This window comes from Ambystoma mexicanum, chromosome 7q, assembly GCF_040938575.1.
Source record: "Ambystoma mexicanum isolate Mex_15411 chromosome 7q, UKY_AmexF1_1, whole genome shotgun sequence".
NCBI classification, from domain to species: domain Eukaryota; kingdom Metazoa; phylum Chordata; class Amphibia; order Caudata; family Ambystomatidae; genus Ambystoma; species Ambystoma mexicanum.
In genome coordinates, this window is record NC_090941.1 from 1,159,556,227 (window position 1) to 1,159,576,288 (window position 20,062).

Genomic DNA, 20,062 nt, shown 5'->3' on the forward strand with positions numbered 1-20,062 from the left:
AGCAGGAGCCCCTTATTCACCCAAATCAATACCTAAATGACGAGAACCAATGAGGAACTCGAGCCAACAGGAATATGAACCCTGACGTTACTACATAGGTAAGTGTGACCCCGGCATGGGCCACTTACACTTAATGGGTGTGCGAGCACAGTCTGGCACCTATAGCTTTACTTTACTTCTACTCACTACTTAAACCACTTTAATGACCAAACTTCTATGATTAAGCATGCTACACCTAATATTTGCTTCACCAACTGGCTTCCAAAATGATACAGTCAAACAACAACCATGTTATCAATACTGCACATTACGCACTACTTTTAATGCACAAGAATTCTCCCTTACAATGGATCAGCCTCTCTCCAGCTGCCACTTTTGTCTAACCACTAAAGCAATCTTTTGCTTTCCACCCCTGACCTTACAAGCAAGATCATGTTAAGATCTGTCCTCTAAGAAATTGTCATCTCATAAAATATACCAATACCTCACTCCGACTTATTTAATTTCTCTCTTCCCAATCCCATACAGTTCTACCAAACAAACAACCATCTTGAGGAACCAATATTAACATATTGGAGAAACATGTGTTGAGGGAAAGTGTACATGAGGCAATTGTGTACACCTCGTAGCTCATTATGAACTATTAATCACGGATTCCAAGACAATATACAATACCCAAGGATTCCAAACTCTGGAAACTATGGAACTCTACATTCAGGACCTCAAGTACTGTTAAGAAAGACAAAGCCCTTACTGTGCAAATAACACTGAGGCAAATCAAAATTAAGGAAAATATAACTAACTAAGTGGCAAAAACCCACCACATGCAAATAACAAGGACCTCAAGGATTAAAACAGTGGCAAAACCCCACCACAAGCATATAACAAGGACATCAAGGATCCAAATGACACCCTTACTGTGCAAATAACATTAAGGGCAATTACATTTTCACATCTTCACTTTGAGACTTTTTTCCCTTCTGTGAATCAACATTAGGGCTCATGACTAAGCTGTTACTTTATAACAAGAGCTATTTTTTTCTTGTTGATTGGATTACCAAGAAATACAATATTTAACAAACTCTCATGCTTTTGTTTGTTATATTTACCCTTTGACCATTTTGAGTCTGATGGCGCTTTAGGTAATATATACTTTTTTCTCTTTTCAAGGGTGCTATAAGCATTGTCTGAAACCAAAAGAGACTAACAACAAGGCATACAATTAAGCTACTGTGACCGAACTGAAGCTGCCAACAGAACATCACAACCCTCATGGTCCTATTCCAACTTCACCCTACTAACACCCCCACTTATTTTCAGATCCGCCAGAGTGCCTGGGGACCACTTGGTTGGTAACAGTGCACGGTACAAATACCTTTAATATTAACATTGAGGGTATGCAGGCGTGAAAGTCCTCCATTACTCATACCTTCCACAAAGACTGTGCTGCCAATATCAATTGAATCCATGGTCTCAGGTTTGTGATTTGTGAATAGTGACAGCATATGCAAGAGATAGAGAAAATTGTTCTCTGCATATGTACATGTCTTTGAAAAGAAGGACGTGCTATTATGCACCCACATTTTTTTAACTTCTTCAATTGTGTCAAAGTGGATGTTGACAAACTGAATGTTATTGTCATTCGGATATGTTTGGAAGCCAACAACTGTACCAATTGCTCCATGAAATAAACCTTGTTCTACATCAAGGTTACCATTTAGAATTACTCTGCTGTTTAGGCACAAAGTTTAGGCATATTTTCTCCAATCCAGCTATGTTGGAGATAGATTTTTCTAAGGTTTTTAGTCCTGTGGTTGCTTGTTGACACATAGGGAGTGTCATGCTGTGCACTTCTAGTTTGTCTGTGGAGCTGATATGCAGTATGGGTTGCATTTCTTTTTTTAACATTTTCTCAATTAATTCACTACAGCTTGCAAGGGTTCACATTAAGGGCATGCATTTTATATTTTGTTGAGTTAATTTTTCCATGACATCAGGAGCAGTTGTGTTTTGCCTATATAGCTCAAGGATTAGTCTAGTATTTAAGATGGGTTTTGCATCTTTTGTAAGCAGAAATGTTCTAATGCTTATTAACATGTTGGCATAGGTGAGGTCTGCAGACTGATGCATGTTTTGAGTTAGTTCTATGTATTGAAAATGTTGCCAGAGGTTTATATTTCCAATGCTGCTAAGTGTGTTACAGAATTGTTTGTGTCCTAATGTTTTGAACATATGCTTACCTTTTTACTGTTGTTAACTATAGGAGGTCTCCAAAAATAATAATATGTTTTCCTCTAAACAGTTGTTCGTAGTCAGTGTTTATGATAATGATAATGCCTGCATGATCTAGTGCCCCCCTACCTCTTCCAGCGAATTTCGATGCCCACATCCACCAGGCCATCTAGGTTAGCCTACACTAATCTGATCACCAAGCCCTAAACATGCAGAGTGCGTGCTGGGGGCTCCAGCTTCCCAACTATCACTGCCACCCACTGGAACGTGCTTCCCACTCACATCAGGGCTATCGACTCCCACCTGGCGTTCCGCAAAGCCATTAAAACCAGGCTATTTGTATGAAATGTTCAGGCCCAGCTCATACCTGTGCTCAACCGCAACCTACCACGTTTGCTTCAATGTACTCAACTGCAACTTACCACATCTGCTTCAATGTGCTTCAATGTACTTTGTAACTTACCGCCTATGATGTAACTAAGTATCTGCATGCTCATAATATGTATTCTTGCCTACTCACACTTTCTTGAAAAAGCGCCTCAATGCCCTTGGGTTGTGGTGCGCTATACAAATGTAAAAAATAAATGCAAATAAATGAATTCTTGCATTCTGAGGTGAATTAAAGCCAACATGAGGTTGGAAACCATGTCCACCTCATCTATTAGGGGCCCTTTCATTTGTTTCAGAATTCTGCATACTTCAGTAGCAGCCTGTGCTGATAATTTCTAGTATTGTAATTTATTTTGGTGTTCTCCTGGAAGGAGGAGTAGGCAGTGTAATGTCACACCTCCTATGTTGTAGGCGGCTAAACCTGTGAGGGTTGTTACAACAGCTGAAAGGTTGATGCCTGTTAAGGTTTGTAGACATTTGTTGATTATTTTAATTCAGAATGTTTTACCAGAACAAGCTTCACCAAATACATACTGGATCAGAGGTTTATACTTTTTTACAGCTACATGTTTTAGTTTCATGTTTAAAACCATGTTCAATTTCATTAGTAACTTCTAGATAAATGGTGAGCTGTTCTCATTTACTGTGATTTGAGCACTGACAAGTCTTCTTCAGATTGTTTATATTGGCACATGTTATTTTCTATCTCAGTCATGGCTGTTTCTGCTTCATTTAGAATGAGTGGTTCTCCAAGTGGTTCTGGGCTTATTTAAGGGAGGTTTGACTGCCTCAGGAGTTTCTGTATCTAGTTGAGCTACAATTTCTCACTGTTGTTGTTGTTCATTTTTCAACATTTATTTCTATTGTTTAAATATTGACATTTGTTATAATGCTTTCATTTACTTTTAATATGTTGTGAAGATTTAAATGATAACTTAATATGATTAATTAGTCTGGGTTTAGGAAGTTTTACTAGCCTTCCTTCACAGGTTGAGACTGAATATTTGCCAGTTGTGTCATGTGGTGTGACATTGTTTTTGTAGGAGTTGTTTTGGGCTACATCATACAAGCACATGTTTTCTGAAGCAGTGCTTCTGTTTGGGTAGTATGAGCCAATTAAATAGTTTTTTTGTAATTTCTTGGCTGTTGGGATCATTTGGGCCTATTGTTCCTATTTCCTTGTAGGATTTTAGTACTCTTTTTCGGGATGAAGCTGGCCCAAGATTTAGCCTGACAATGTGTTCAGATTTGCAATATAAAGCTGTACGTGTTAAACGTTCTGCAGCTTCATAGCACCCTCATACTCCATGGTAGGGCATTTTATACTAAAGCTGTACAGTTTTTGTGACAGTGTTTTGTCAGATGATATGTCATCCCAGAGGTCTTTTAGCTCTGTTTTCTCGGGCTTTGGTGATATAGGCCGTGACATATCTTGCTACTGCTGTGGAATTGTCTGCAATGCATTGTACACCTATGTTTGCATTCCACACGAGGGCAATGATTGCATAGTAATCATTGATGTACTTGGATGCTTCTTCCCTTTAATGTTGCATGTGTTTTTAGGGGATTTGCCTTTTATGATGTGTCTAACAGAAGACATGAATCTATTTACTTGTCAATTTTTTGCAAACTGGTCTTGGTAAGCCAAATCGACATTTGATATAGTATTTACCTTTGTTTTTATATCTATGTTGGCAGCATTTGCCACACTTATGTTTTTGGAAGCATAAAATGTGTGTACATAGGTCACTATTGGTGGTTTCTAAAGAGATGTCACACGTAAGGTATTTTTCAACAAACTGTAAAACAGGGGCGTCACTGTCATTACATTACAAATCTGGGAACATCTTTTATCCACAAAAGCATTAGGATGAGTGTTTCTCCTCTGGATTGATATTCTTTCCTCCAAAAGAAGTTTCGCCCTTCTCTGAGCTGAGGGGTATTTGTATTGCAGATAAAGTGATGGTGAACGTATCTTGAAATATTAACAGGGTCAAGTGAAAAGAGTTATCCTGGTGTTTTTAGATCTAGTCCCTCTTTATTTTGGTTTGCAGTGTATAGGAAGTCGTGCAAGGAACAAACCATGTGGGTGGGCGTAGGTTCCTTAGCATACAACACATGTCAGATTGACGTCAGAACCAGTATTCTTTTGTACCACGCATGTTTGCCAAGAGTGATACTTGACTGCAAATCTTTATCTTTGTCTTTTATCTTTTGAAGCAGTTGGGTAGCAGACATGTTAAAAAAATTAGAGCCTGTTTTTAATGTCTGTGCAACCCCATAACATAGAGTTGCTAGGTCTCCAACCCAGTCCTCCCTTTCGCTGACACCTACACCAGTGCCTCATCTAAGGAAACTCTCACTGACATCCTCTTTTTCGTGCCTTCACCTGACCTATGGACCCTTCATATGGTCTCTGTGCTCTCTCCTTTCTCCTCTTCTCCCATTAATGGCGGCACCCGTTGGGATGTCCTCTTGGCCTCCTTCCACTCCTCTATGGCCATCATTAATGTCTATGCTAATGGGACCGTCTTGGTCCAAGGCCCTCAGGCCAACCTTCACCTCTTTGATAGACGCTTCCCGCTGCTCATCAACTTCCTTTCCTCTCCTGCTGTCCCCCCTTCTCTGTCCTCGGCTACCTTGCCTCTACCCTACCGTGCTCCTTCTTCACCTCCGCAGGGCGTACCTCTGATCTGTACCACTCCCCGGAAGTCCTTTAAAGATGGCAACCTTCTCCACATTGCTCTTAACTCTCGCTCTGCCGTCAAACATTCCTCTGATATCTGCCGCCTTCTTGAGGAACTGGACCTTGACGTACTCTGTCTCACTGAGACATGGTTCACGGCCAGCTCTGTAACCAGCTTTGACACACTCCTACCTGACGGCTACAAGATCCTCTCCATGCCCAGGTCCAGCCGTGCTGGGGGGTGTGGCCCTTATCTTCCCTGAGTGGATTCCTGCCACGGCTATTCCCACGCAGACCTACTCCTCTTTCAAATCTCTTGTCTGCCGACTCTCTCTCTCTCCTAGCCATTCCCTCACCGTGGCTACTATCTATCGGCCACCTGGTCAAATTTCCTCCTTCTTCTCCGAGTGGGCGGACCTCTCCTCCTCACTCCTGTCCTCAACCACTCAACTCCTCATTCTTGGAGACTTCAACATCCACCTGGATGCCTCCTGTCCCCCCACTGGACTCTTTCGCGACCTCTGCGACTCTCTCTCACTCTCTATTCTCCCGTCTGGGCCGACCCATTCTGCAGGGCACACTTTAGATGCCCTGATCTCTTCTGACCTTCCCCTCTCTGTCCCTCTCTCCACTCCTCTCTCCTGGAGTGATCACTTTCTCCTTTCTTCCCACCTCACCCTCCCTATCCCACAGGCAAAGCCACCCTCATCACTGCCACCTTCCTTCTCGGTCATCCGACCCATGAAGCGTGTGTCAGTTGAGGCTTTCGCTGCCACCTTCTCACCCCCCCCCCTCGGCTGACTCCCATCCTGACACAGCCCTCTCCTCTCTCCACTCTGCTATATCTGATACTCTTGATATCCTTGCCCCTGTCATGAGAATCCGCCTGAAGCCCAAAGCCAAATGCAACTCCTGGTATGACTCTGATCTCGTCACCCTTAAACGCAAGTGCAGGGTGGCAGAGAGGAAATGGCGTGCTTCATGTTCATCCTCTGACAAACTGGCCTGTCGCCTGCTCCAAAGGCAATACCGGCTCTCCGTTCTCACCAAGAAGAGAGCCCTTATCCAAGCCCGCATCACTGCGGCATCTAACAATTCGGCCGAACTCTTTAAAATCTGCAAGGAGCTGGCCAATCCTGCTGCAGTATCTACTTCTCCTGTCCCCTGCCAGGCCCTCTGTACGGCACTGGCCTCCCACTTCATTTCAAAAACCCAGGACATCCTGTCCTCACTCTCCTCCTATCACCTCCCCCCCTCTATTCCCTGCCCGTCATCTGGCCCCTCTGCAGCCACCCCTCATTTCTCCTTCTCTGCCTTTCCCCTTTTTTCTGCTGGCGAGGTTTCGAGACAAGTCCAATCTATGAAAGTCTCGTCAAAACAGGTCCACCCCTGCTCCTCCAAAACTATCAAGGACCACATCGACTCCTTGGCTCCTGCCCTTGCTGACTTCTGCAATCACTCCTTCGCCTCTGGAGTCTTCCCATCCCCTCTCAAGCACTCCCTTGTGCACCCCCTTCTTAAGAAACCCTCTTCTGACCCTTCCTGCCCAGCTAACTATCGCCCAATCTCTATCACTCCCTTCCTGGGCAAGCTCCTGGAGAAACTGGCCATCTCCCAGCTTAATCTCCATGCTGAATCTGTTGGTAGCCTTCATGACCATCAGTCTGGCTTCAAAGCCACCAGAAGCACGGAAACTGCTCTCCTGAACATCCGTGAGGATCTACTCTCGAACCTTGACTCTAACATTCCATATGCTCTCATCTTGCTTGATCTCTCTTCTGCCTTTGATACTGTCAACCATACCATCCTGCTTAACCATCTCCGTGATAACCTGGGTATCACTGGTCAGGCTCTGGCTTGGCTGACCTCTTTCTTCTCAAATCGACCCTCCCAGGTCCAACTGGCGTCTTTCCTCTCTGACATCTTTTTCTCTACCTGTGGTGTCCCCCAGGGTTCTAACCTCTCTCCCTGGCTGTTCAACTAGTATCTGGCACTTCTTGCCCACCGCATCGCTGCTCTCTGCCCCAACTTTCAGTGCTATGCGGATGATACCCAGCTCATTTTCAGGCTACCCTTGGCCTCCTCTTCTCCTTCCCTCATCTCTGACTGTCTTTCTGCTATCCAGGAATGGTGTGCCGCCACGACCTCTGCCTTAATGCCAGTAAGACTGAGATTCTACTCATCGGCACACCCACTCCCACCTTCCCTGCAGCTCTCTAGCCGGCCTCTCTTGGCCCTCTTCCTGCTCCTACCTGCAAGGCAAAAAACCTCGGGGTCATCTTCGACTCCACACTCTCCTTCTCTCCTCACATTTCTGACGTTTCTAAGAAGTCACACTACCAGCTGCACCTCCTCAGAGGTATCCTTCCTTTCCTCTCATTCCCCCAGAAGCTCACTGTCTCCAGAGCCCTGGTTCTCTCGAAGCTGGACTACTGTAACAGCCTCTATCTAAATCTGCCTGCCTCTACTCCCTGCCCACTGCAACTCATCCAGAACAGGACTGCGAGACTTGTCCTTGGCCTCAAGCCCAGGGACCGTATCTCTCCAGGACTGAAATCGCTACACTGACTCCCTGTGGCTGCGAGGATTAAGTTCAAAACCCTCTGCATTGTCCACAAGGCCTTCTGGGCCTTGGGCCAAAATACCTTCAACTCTCTCTTCCTAAATATCTTCCTTCTCGAGCTCTTCGCTCATCCGCCTCCAACTCCCTCATGGTCAGCCGCTTCTCCAAGCAACGAGTTGGGGGGAGATCTCTCTCCGCAGCAGGGGCCTCCCTGAAACTTGAGGAGAACCATCTCCGGTTCCGGAAGCACCTCAAAACCTTCCTCTTTGCTTCTGCTTTATCACCCCCTCTCCCCTGCTAAATCACTGAAACTGTACTGAATCAGCAACTGGGCCACTCGCCAATCCTGGCCCTTGGCCCAGCCACTCTCCCCTGCACTGCCTCCCTGGCAACCCTTGCACTACGGGACTGTCTCTGTATCCCACAGCCCCCCTTCCCAGCACTTGTCTGCACTTATCCTGCACTTGCCACCAGCTGGCCCTTATTATTTATCTTGTATTTTACTAATCACTTTGTACTGCACTTTCCCCTCTCCCTTTCCCCCTTGCACTTTTCCCGTCCCCCCTACCCATGCACTTGCGCGATCTGAATGACACCTGGCCTAGTAGGATCGTTTGTCTGTCTCCCCTTGTTCCCCCCTCCCTGCCTCGTCGCGCCTTGAAACACTTGTGTATAGGCGCGTTACAAATGCCATATAATATCATATCATATCATATCAATTTCGAACAGGAGGTGAAAAATGTGTTCTACATTTTGTCTGACTTTGGGGTCATCAGAATACATTTGTGAAAAGCGATAGTCTGATGCACTAATTTGTATGAACCTTTCATCATATCATCCTTCTTTTCCTGTAGGAAAGAGTAGAGGAAAAGAATGTGCTTCTACACTTTTTTCCCATATGCTCATTGGGTATGCTTTGGCCTGGCACATTTGATATGTTTCTAATGCATCTTCAATGGTGTCTTTGGAGTATAGTGGGTGAATTGTAAACTGGTGTAAAATGTTGGTTGCAGTAACAGGATCTACACGTTCAAATTGGCCTCTATGTTTATATCCTTCTAGTATTCATTGTTTTCTTTTAGATATTGTAGGGCTTGCCTAAGTGTGTTTAAGTTGACTACTTGTTGGCTAATTGTTTTGTCTTTTGTTGGTAAACCATTAACTAGTACATTCAAAGATTGATCTATTGATCATTGTACTCCTAGAGTTTCTATATTTTCTTTGAGCTCTAAAGGTAAATATACTTCTTTAAAAACGGATGCCCTTTAGAAACTCGGATGAAGGTAATTTGACTGATTTCGGTTGAAGGCATATTATAGCTTGTAATAGGTGAACTGTTTAGATTATACTGTTCTCATACAAGTTAATTTGTTAGTGATAGCATGTGATGGCATTTGGTTATTTTCAAGCTTTGTGTTGCAGTACGTGCAACCTATTGAGCAGTCAGTTATTTTGTATTTAGTTTCTGCTGTTAGATATAAAGCTAATTGGAACCCTTGGGATTCCTCATTGTCTGCTATTTTGTAGGCTATAGCTACTATTTTTGTGCTCTTTTTTATAAAAAGTTCTGCGACAACAGACACATATTTGGTCTGGTATTTCAGCAGATGTGTTTCGAAATGTAGCTATTTCTTTTTAGTATGTGTTTCTTAGGAGATTGGTGTTTTTTAGGTTTTCGGTAATGTTTTCTGAAATAACTGAATTTTATAAGTCAACTTCAGTTCCAAAGTTTTTACTTTGGATGTTCTCTATTTCTTGAAGCAGTTTGTTGGTTGTTCCATGTAGCATAATGTTATTTGCATTTTGTAGTTCTACAGCAGGACTTTTTGCATAGTATAGTCGATGCACAAGATTCTGTATAGAGAAATGGTGTTTTGTACACATTTTGATGTGGTGGAAGGTGCTTTTCAACTAGTTCCTAAAATGCAGGCTAATGAATGTCCTCAAAGTCCAGTGTGACTGTGCACTTGACAAGAGTCCATGGTTTGCAAAGATTTCATTTTACTTTTGTCAGTTAGTTTCACATAGTGATTGAGGAATTGTCGTAAAGATTTAAAGGATTATTGGCTTATGCTGCATGTCCATTTGTACACTGGACTGTTTATTTGGGTGAAAGTAGTTTTTGTTTGAAAGTTTGTTTCGTACATTTTTTTCTATAAGGTTTTCTTTTGCCATAATTGTTTCTTCTACTATGTCATACCCTCGACCATTACTGTCTATGGCAATTGTTTTTGTTGTTCTTTTTATAAGCCTCTTCATTGAAATATGGTTCTGTGCTGCTTGTGTGAATCCATTCACCTTCACAGAAGTTTGAAATTGTATCTTTATTGACATTGTGCATGTTTAGAAGCACTTTCTGTAATGTATTGATTAATTTAGTTAGTGGTTAAATGTTCTCTTTAGTAGAAATTGGCTGTCAATTAGAACTTTGAGGATTAGTCTACTGCAGTATTTTTTTAAGGGTAGATTGTGACTTTTTCAGCTATTTTTATAAGATTGTGAAGAACTATACGCTGGAAATCTTTTTGTAAAATAAATGTTTTGAATGCTTTACTGTGACTATGTTAACACTGGTAGATACAGTGTTAGGCTCATTAGTAGGTCTGATTTTCTTTCCAATACATTTTTTTTACTTATATTTTTTACACAAGGGGCTTCACCATTTGTAGTTGTGTATGGTTTAGTTTTGCTGAGTGAGGTTAATAGTGCTTTTGTTTTAATGTTTTCTATAAATTGTTTTGGAGGTGGGTGACTATATGGTTTGCTTTTATTCTTGTTTGGTCTTTTTTTACTTTATTTTCTACCGAATTGTTTTTTAGTAGACATTTTGTTGTCTCTTTTGGCAGCAGAAATAGCTTGGGTTTGAAAATTGAGGAATGTATGTGTATGTATTGTGAATGGGTGTGTGGGTGTGATTTGATAGGTTAATAGAGTACTGTTTGATTGTAAAATGGCATACTAGGTGTGGTTAGGCAGATTGTAAGAGTAAGAGTCTGTAGAGGTGTGATGGCGTTGGGTTACTGAGTAAGGGAGTGGTTGTGTGATTGAATCACTAGGGACATTCTGATGTTTACAGGAAAGCAGTGAGTGTTGCAATGGTGGTGTTCTGATGGGAATAGTAAGAGTATGAATGGTTCAATATAATGAGTTAGACTGAACATTATTTTCAAAAAGAGTATTATGGGGTAATATATAGTTGAACTGTACTGTTGCAATTAGATACATATACATGGTGCATTAATGTACTTATTTTGTAGGATGTGAAGTGTATTCTTTTTTCGGTACTTGCCTTCAGCAATGTGCTTCTTTCCTATAATTGTAAAAGAAAGTTAGTGGGGATATGTTTTAATATTGAAGCACTTTTAGTAAACAAGGTTTTTATTTATGAGGGTAGGAGGAGTTGTTTGGAGAACCAGTTGAATTTGCTGGACATTTAAAATGTTTGTTTTTAGGAGCATTTTCATGAAAGTAGAGACATGCATATGTGCATGTAAACAAGCTGTGTGTGTAATTGTTTGTAAAAGAGTACAGACGTTGATGGTAAATATTTCTAGTACACTTTTAAATGTCATTTCTATGTGCAGAAGTATAATATGTTAGGAGTTTATGCATATTTGCGAACATGATGCATTTGAATCTGTAGGTGTTTTTGTAGTCCTAGATTTTTTGTTTGCATTCTGGGATTTGTAAGTCCACATTTCACATTATAACAGTTGGAGTACAAGTCCCAGAATGTAGGAAAAGAAATCAGGCCTGGATAAGCACCTACGGATTGCAATGGGTGATGTTGGGATGTATGCAGGTACTGCCAACATATTAAACTGGCACATAGTAAATGCCACTTAAAAATGGTCTGCAAATCTATTATATTTGCTGTTCATCTCTTGTATGAAAAAGTGACACAGTGCTGTTATAAATGTACGTGTGCATTTTGTTTTATTTGATAAAAATGCTTTTAAAAATATATTTTGAAATGCACAGTGTGTTATATGGTTCATTTGATATACATGTCAGCTTTTTGAATCTTCAAGTACAGTCCTGTTTTTTACTTTGCATTCTAGGACTTGTAGTTTGAGTTTTGCAATCAGAAAAGTGGAATTTGAAGCCACAGATAGAAAAGGAAAGGCTGAAGAATTGATAAGCACCTACAGATTGGAATGGGTGATGTTGGGATGTATGCATGTGCTGAGAACATATTAAACTGACCCACACTAAGTGTCACTTAAAGATGGTCTACAAATCTATTCTATCTGCTTTTCCTTTCTTTTATGAAAAAGTGACATACAGTGCTGCTATAAATCCACATATGCATTTTTTTTTAACTTTCATGGACTTGCACTTAAAAAGATTTTTTTTTAAATGCAGAGCATTGTAATTATTTGCTGCTTAATGTGAGCAGATGCTGAATGTTGGAATGCATGGCATTTGCTAGAGTGGTTAAAAAAGAGAATATGCTTATTGAGAAGGCTATCATAAGGTAAGTATCAGGAACCCTATATATACATATATTTGTGAAAGAGTTGCAGAAAACACTTTTTAAAGTATGAGCATACCTGTACTGTGTATTGCTAGACGCAGAGGTTGGATCTGGAAATAGAAATGCTGGAGAGTTTCACATTAGTTATTTTTGCAGATGGCTGTGATTAACAGGAGATATGTACTCTCAGAGTTCAAGTGTACATCGGAAATGTTGAACTGAGATTACAGGGATAGATTTAGAGCTTTTTTGATGTGATCGGTGGATGGATGAATGTGTGACTCTTTGAAAGCAGCCAATGAGTGAGTGTTGAGAACATGAAAGTGTAAAGGGTAGAAGGGCTGCCCTGTGTTGATGGGGCCGGAGACCCAACAGTAGCTGGCGGACGGCACATGCCAAATCCTTTGCTTTTGAGAATGCCTGGTGTGGAAAGGGGACTGTGGGGATTAGCCAATGAGGTTTTCTGTTTGCAGTTTACAGGAAGAGAGGTGTGTTGATTTGTGTGTGTAATGAAGACAGCTATTAAGAAGCAGAGTGTGTGGTTTTTGGGAGAGTCTTGAATTCAGTCATTGAAGGTTTATGGACTACTGTGCTGTCCACAGACTATGCAGGCTGCTAAGGGGCCTGTTGCTTTTTTTTTACTTCTGTTTTTTAACTGGAAACGGTGGCTCCTAAACAAACCGTTCACTGGGCCTCATTACACGGACGGCGGTAACCATGGTGCTCTTAGCACCATGGTTGCCACCGGTATTTTACCGAGTCCGCCATGGTGAATGGCAGAATTAACGCCCTATTCCAAGGTGTGTGGGGGCGGTAATTCCCCATTCACCATGGCACTTCCCCATTCCCATTTTTGACCCCATAGGGCTCAATGCGAATGGGGAAGGCGGTAATTATGGTACCACAAATTGCGGTACCGTAATTACCTCCAAGGTCCCTTTGCGGGTCCCGTCCTTAACGGCTGGTAAAACCAGCCATTAAGGTAGGGTCCCACAAGGTGACCTCGTAGTAAGGCTGTAAGGGTTTACCGGCACTGGTACCCTTACCGGTACCGGTAAACCCTTACCGGCATCCGTGTAATGAGGCCCTTTGTGTTTTTTGGTTTTGTTTTTTCTTTTGCTTTTTTGTGTTTTTTTTCCAGAAGAGTCAAGGTAAGGAGGGGGAGGGAAGGGGCACCAACCACAGAGATGAAGGGGGTGGTGGACAGAGGAAGATGTTGTGTGGGCCTTAATCAAGGTAGGTTGCAGTGTTTCTCGTTCTCCTTGACTGCTTCCTCGAAAGGACTCTGAATCTGCTCCCCCTACAGTTCAGTGCTTCACAGTACAAACATAGCACTGTGACCCTCGAAAGGTTAGGGTCAGTGAGGGTTTTGCTGGGATCTCCTGCCCCAAAGGAGTATCCTTTGTGGTAACAGGAGCAGCTGAAGAAGATGGGGTAGAGGGTGTCAATCTACTTTTTCCTGAGAAAGGTACCACCTTCCACAGAGCAACCGGGTGGTTCGACTTGTGGTGTCACATGGAGGTGGGGCCTTAGGAATACAGCCCCTGTTTTCCACGAATTAGTACAAATTTGCACTCAGTGCATCGAACCTTGGCTGCATTTAGCCTTCAGCACATTTCCAACAGTGGTGAAAAATCGCCACACAAAGGACTCACTCCGGGTACTGGAGCTAGGGGCATCCTCCACTTCAACTTCCTCTTGATCCTCATCATCTGTATCACCATGCCTGTTCCCCTGTCCAGGCCCTCCAGAGGGTGATGGTGGTGGAGGTAGGGGTGGCTGGGGAGGAGGAATGGCCATAACAGATGCCATTTTAGCAAGATTGCAGCTCTCGCTATTAGCTTTCCAAAGCAGGCGCTATCTCCTGGATATCCAGATTGAGAATGAGGAAAAGTAATGCATGGGTCCATTACCGGCCGCGGACAACCAAGTCGCAAAGAGACCTAGAAACATTTTAAAAAGATGCCAGCTCAATCAAGAATGGGTCTGGGAGCTGTTGAAGGGTAAAGTTTCAGCTTAAAATAATGCACTTTTAAACTGTCTGCGGCCATTGACACTGTTCGTGATCAGGCCATTACACTGCTCTGATGCGGTCACATGATGACATCCAGCGATGTCATTCGCATAGACGGCCTTCCGCAGACACCCGTTGGGCGTGAATCACAGGGCGCATGTGTGTGGGTGTCCATAGAACAGGCACGGTGTCCGCAGACTAAAGTGCATCATGCCAAACCGGAGATGTCCGGACATCGCGCCTGCCCGTGGGCTCCTCCATTTTAAGGATGGACACCCCGAGCACTTCGGGGTGTCCACGGACTCATAATTGGGCATCTCACACAACAGTATACAACAGTATAAAAAAGAAATGTATTTATGAAAGGGATGGGGCATCAGAATGGGAAACATAAATTAGAGAATTAGGAATGCCTGTACAATTATGATCAGGGGAGGGATGAAGTGAGGTTTCATTAAAGCGTCGTCCATATAAGTGTTGGAAATTTGATGAGGATGATTGCTGGGGACAAGGGGGACAGCTACAAGAAGGACAGTGATAGGGAGCATTTTTAATCACGTGATTTTTGACATATTGTAAAAGTTCCTTAAAATCATTACTTAGTTGATCTAATTTTGCTGACAAGTTCATGATTTGATTATGTCCAGCTGGTGATAGGGCTTCTCCTTGTGATTCTTGGGATTGTATATACTTATATTGGGGTGTGGTGTCTTCATGAAAACTATGTACTGTAGGAAAAAAATAAATTATTATTTTAGTGAGGTCTGTACAAATAAAATTATTTGTTTATATTAAAAGATGTATTGTATACCATTAGAGATGTTATCGCCACGCATTTCGTGTTTTGGGAAGTTCTCCTCTAACCACTCAAGTGTGATTGTCAGTTCTGTCAAAATGAAAAAAATGTGCTTTTCCTTTACAAGACATGTTTACATAATGAATGCTAATAATAAAGAAATAAATACAGTGTATTGACTGTTTGGTGAGAGATTGTTTTAGAATAAGCGCTTAGTGTATGTTAGTCTGTATGAACAGTTCTACTGAAGGGATAATATGAGGTTTAAGCCTATGGGTTATGCTTGGTTCAGTCCATTAGGGTGTGTGTTGCAAATGAAAAATAACCTGTACATTTGCAAGTAATCATTTGTAGAAAAAGATATATTTGGGTGCAGTAAATATGAGTAATGTTGCTTTATGTACATGTGTTTGTTGGTTGATGGGTAGAATATTTTGTGTTCTCCACTGTGCTTCTGGGCATATATGACTGGACAGGCCTGCATGTATGTCACATGTTTACATCCTGTAGCAAAGAGAGCACCATTGTCTGAAAAACAGATGCTGCCGAGGGCAATTCCACAGGTATGCATAGGTGCATGTATGTGCAGAAATGAGGGGAGAATGTTGTAAGTGGCATGGAATCACCATGAAGATTAATCTGGTGGTGCACATATCACACAGCCGGATTTAAAAAAAAATTCCACAAGTAAGATCAGTACTGAAATGTTTGGTCAGTGCTGCCTGTAGTGATCTACCCTTCTCAACGGGGTGGAAGGATGGCTCAGGGGCAATTCTCTAGTTTTGGAAGCAAGACAACACTGACCATCAGGGTGTATCGATACCCGTCTATCACGTAAAATAGACTTCGGTGTGAAGCACAAAATAAAACCCCAATTTATTCACTAGTTCACGTTATATTTTTTATTTTTTTGTTTTTTAGTTTTCTTTTAATCAGTTGCTTTTGTCTACTGCTATTACAGAACCGAATTCTGCCATTAGCCCGGCCATATTTCCATGAACCCAAACAATGCAATGAGGTCTTCACCTTTTCCTGATTGCTGTGTCCATCACCGAGATAGTGCAGTGTTCCTCTGGTGGTGAACTGCCATCTGTGCGTGGATTTCCTGGATCGTTGGTGGTAAACATTGTCAACATGCTGCAACTGGTTACACCCGGCACGTCCGTGATTTTCAGGACCACACTGATGGCAAACCGACTTCTTCTTTCTTTTGACTTATCCGGTCCAGTGCGAGCTCATTGGAAACATTGGTTCTGATACAGAGCTCAATTATACGTAGTGCCACATTCTCTTTCAAAATGGAGGGCAAGTCGTTTCATGACCACAAGCTTGATCGCGTGATCATCTGCCGCACATGGAAAGGCCTCATATCCTGTTTGAGTATGATCCAAACACAAGCAACCACTGTATCCAGGATACAGCTGGCTTCCCTGGATCAGGCGGGGCATGAAATGGCATAGGCCTCGGGTCTTCCTCATGAGCTGCGCGGCAATGTAATGAACTAATGGGCAGGAACAGATCTCAGAAACATCTTATCAATTTTGAAGTGAACGGTCTCGACAGATCAAGATCCTGAATCGAGTGTATTGGTGCCCTGAAACATTGCATAAAAGAGGCATGTCTGACAGTTCGGACTTTTGGGGGTGCGATCAGGCAGTAGGGTCATTGGAACACATGTTGTGGAATTGTGTGAGGGTCAGAGATTTTTGGAGTGATGTCTGTGATGTGTGTGTCAGGATTACTGGAGGAGGGCCGGTCCTTGATTTTAGGACGGTAATCCTGGGTGATGCTTCTGGGTTGGGGGATGTCAGCTCAGCCCACAAGAAGTGGATTTTCCGTCCATTCATTGTGGCCAAGAGGTTGATTCTCCGAGGATGGAAAGGACGGGTCCCTCCTTCCTATGAGGAGTGGATTCAGGAAATGCATTGCCTGTCACAGACAGAGAAATTGATTTACAAATTGAAACGTAAATTGTCTACATATGAGAAGATCTGGAAAGAGTTCAATGACTTCTTTTAAGTTGGTTCTTACCTATTTATGTACTTTCTTTTGTGTACTTTCTGTTTCTGTAATATTACTGTTGCTGACATGTTGTATATATGGTGTATATTATAAATAAATAATTTAAAAAAAATAAAAAAAATAAAAAAAAAGGCTACAGCTGCTTCCCTGGATCAGGCGGGGCATGAAATGGCATAGGCCTCGGGTCTTCCTCATGATCTGCCCGGCAATGTAATGAACTAATGGGCAGGAACAGATCTCAGGAACATCTTATCAATTTTGAAGTGGACACTCATTTATCAGGAGAGCATATCATGGGCTTTGTACAAAAAGGAAGCATTGAGTGTAACCCAAGGCACAGGAGCAGACCTGGTAGGGCTGGTCCTCACTCAGGCGCATGCACGACTCCCCTTGTACACATTGCTATGCCCCGGATGATGCCATGAGGGTGCCCAGCAAGTAAATCATGGCCACTTCAGAGAGCGAAAGGGGCGGGGGTGCCACATGTTTGAGCGGGTCCGATAGGAGATGGGTGGTAGCATTAAAAATGGATAGAGTGTGGATACATGCGTGGCCCTAGAGCTACATAGACAGGCTGGCATCCTGGCTCTCATCCTGGTAGCTGATGCCACCTTCTGCAGGTAGTAGATGGTGAGGGACTAAGAAGAGCGCCATCGCCTTTATTTCTTTACGCCGCTTCTCACAATCTAATTTGTTTGCTTTTGGGAAGCATTTTTCTATGTGATCTTGTGAAGGCAATGCATTGAAAAGCCCCTTCCTTACCACTGATAGACACCAACTCCAGGGCAAAGAGCACTATGTTGAGGGGAAGCGTAATAGATCATTCGTCCACTGATGGTCAAGTAATAGGAGTGCTTATCACCCACCTCAATGGCACTGATTCTTCCTGGCAGTGGGCCAGGTTTAAAAATGATGCCCTTGGTCATAACTATGCTGCCTGATGAAGCAATATTTTATATTTGTCTTTTCAGGTGCAAAATAACTTCTGATTGCCTGCACATTTCAACGGCGACGGACCACGAGAAGGAACATATTCCATGAATCATCACAAGGCACCTGAAATTTCACAGAGGGGTGTGGCGGCGAGTAGTGGGGGCGCTGAGCAGCACTCTCTAATCTGCCAACAGGCAATCAATGTTATGCTAAATATTGAATGATTCAGTTTCATGACTTATATTTTCATGACTTGACTTGACTCTTATTTCGTATCTAAATGATTAAACATGTTATGAACACACAATGCTCACGAATGCAGTGTCTTTGACACGATGTTTGCATTTAAAATAAAAACACATGTGTTTGGAATGAGCAATCCTTTTTTTAGATTTCAATTTGTACTGTCTATTTATTTTACTATATGTACATGCGTAGGTGTAACTGTGATCATCCATATTATCAGAATGTGTTGATAGCCCCCTCCCTCCCCCCATGTGACATTAGCGTCCCCCACTTGGATCCCATATGGATAACATGCAAGTCTGCTAAACGTGGACCACACACCAGACACAGCATCAGCCAGATCTGTGGCTCGCTGGACTAATGCATCCACTACAAGGGCCTGTGTTTGACCTCATGGTCACAGGTCCGAATCCCGGCAGGTAACTCAGTCCTTCATCCTTCTGAGGTTGATAAAATGAGTACCATTAAGTTGGGGAACAATAAACTTCTGTTTTCTGTCAATAGTGCCCTGATGCCCCTCTGGAGGTAAATATGGGCTCTTCAAATACACTTGCTATGCTATCAACTTGCGCCATACACCAACAGAAAGAACATGGCAAAGAAGCCATGGGCTCCAGGGTTCACACTATCATGTTTGTCAAGTCCCATAGATGAGCACAGGTGTCATATGTTTAGTAGTTAGGAGTCATCTGCGGTGGTCCTCCTGGGCCATACATAGTTACCACCCCTCACCTGGTCCTAATTTGACATGCCCAATTTTCCACATATGGGGTGGCACAAGGCTCCTTGAACTTTTCAACTTTTTCTCCGATCCAGTTGAAAATGATTTAGGATCCAAGCAGACATGGGCTCTGCAGAAGAGGGGTGGTGCAAGTCCTACTAGGGTAGCGGTCAGCAACCTTCGGCTCGCCAGCTCTTTTGGACTCCAACTACCATCAGGCCTAGACAGCATAGTCAATGGTGTAGCCACAGGTTGCAGGCCCCTACCCCTATGCATATACCTGCATTTTATGTTGGTAGTGAGCACGCCTGCCTAGGCCGACAATATGAAAACTGCCTATTTCCATGGTGACCACACATTTTCTGTTTCTAATGTGACTTGACATCACCCACTCGAGCCAACATTTTCAAAACCATTGTTATACTCTCTGCAACAGTGGACCTGCACATGATAGAAATATAAAAACGACTTCTTCATTTGCTAGTGTTGTTGGGCCTGATGAAATAGAATAGCATGTTTCCCTTGGTTTAGAGCTCTTGGACACCACTCCCCCTACAAATAAAACACTTTAAATAAATATATATATATATATATATTCCACAGGGCCTGCGGTAGCGGCCCTATAGTTATGGTTAAGTTGCTCAACCCATAAGAAGAGCAATTATTGGGTGAGTTATAACTATGCCCCCCCCCAGGCCGATTCTTACCAAACTTTGCAAAATTAGTATATGGCCACCTCAGATTGATTGTGCGAAGTTTGGTGAGGTTTCATCTTTGAGTCATACGGGGGTCCCAAAATGTGTGCTTTTCCTCATAGACGACACAGACATTTTATTTTGGCTATGCCTACAGCCCGAACAGCAGGATGGATTTTGACCAGATTTGTGGCAGGAGCGGTGTTGATCCTGAAAGCTTTCTTTTGGAAATTTGGCTTAAATCCGTGCAGTCCATTTTTTTTTAAAACAGGTACAACTTAGGTACA

At 42.7% G+C, this 20,062-nt stretch overlaps 1 long non-coding RNA gene across 1 annotated transcript in view; it reads left to right on the plus strand.

Moving 5' to 3' along the window:
* LOC138528712 (uncharacterized) overlaps positions 1 to 18,492 on the plus strand; it is a 160,795-nt gene extending 142,303 nt beyond the window's left edge. The window contains exon 3 of the long non-coding RNA XR_011284213.1: positions 18,152 to 18,492. This is a non-coding gene — a long non-coding RNA (uncharacterized lncRNA). The remainder of the gene's footprint in view (positions 1 to 18,151) is intronic.
* Positions 18,493 to 20,062: the final 1,570 nt, after the last annotated feature.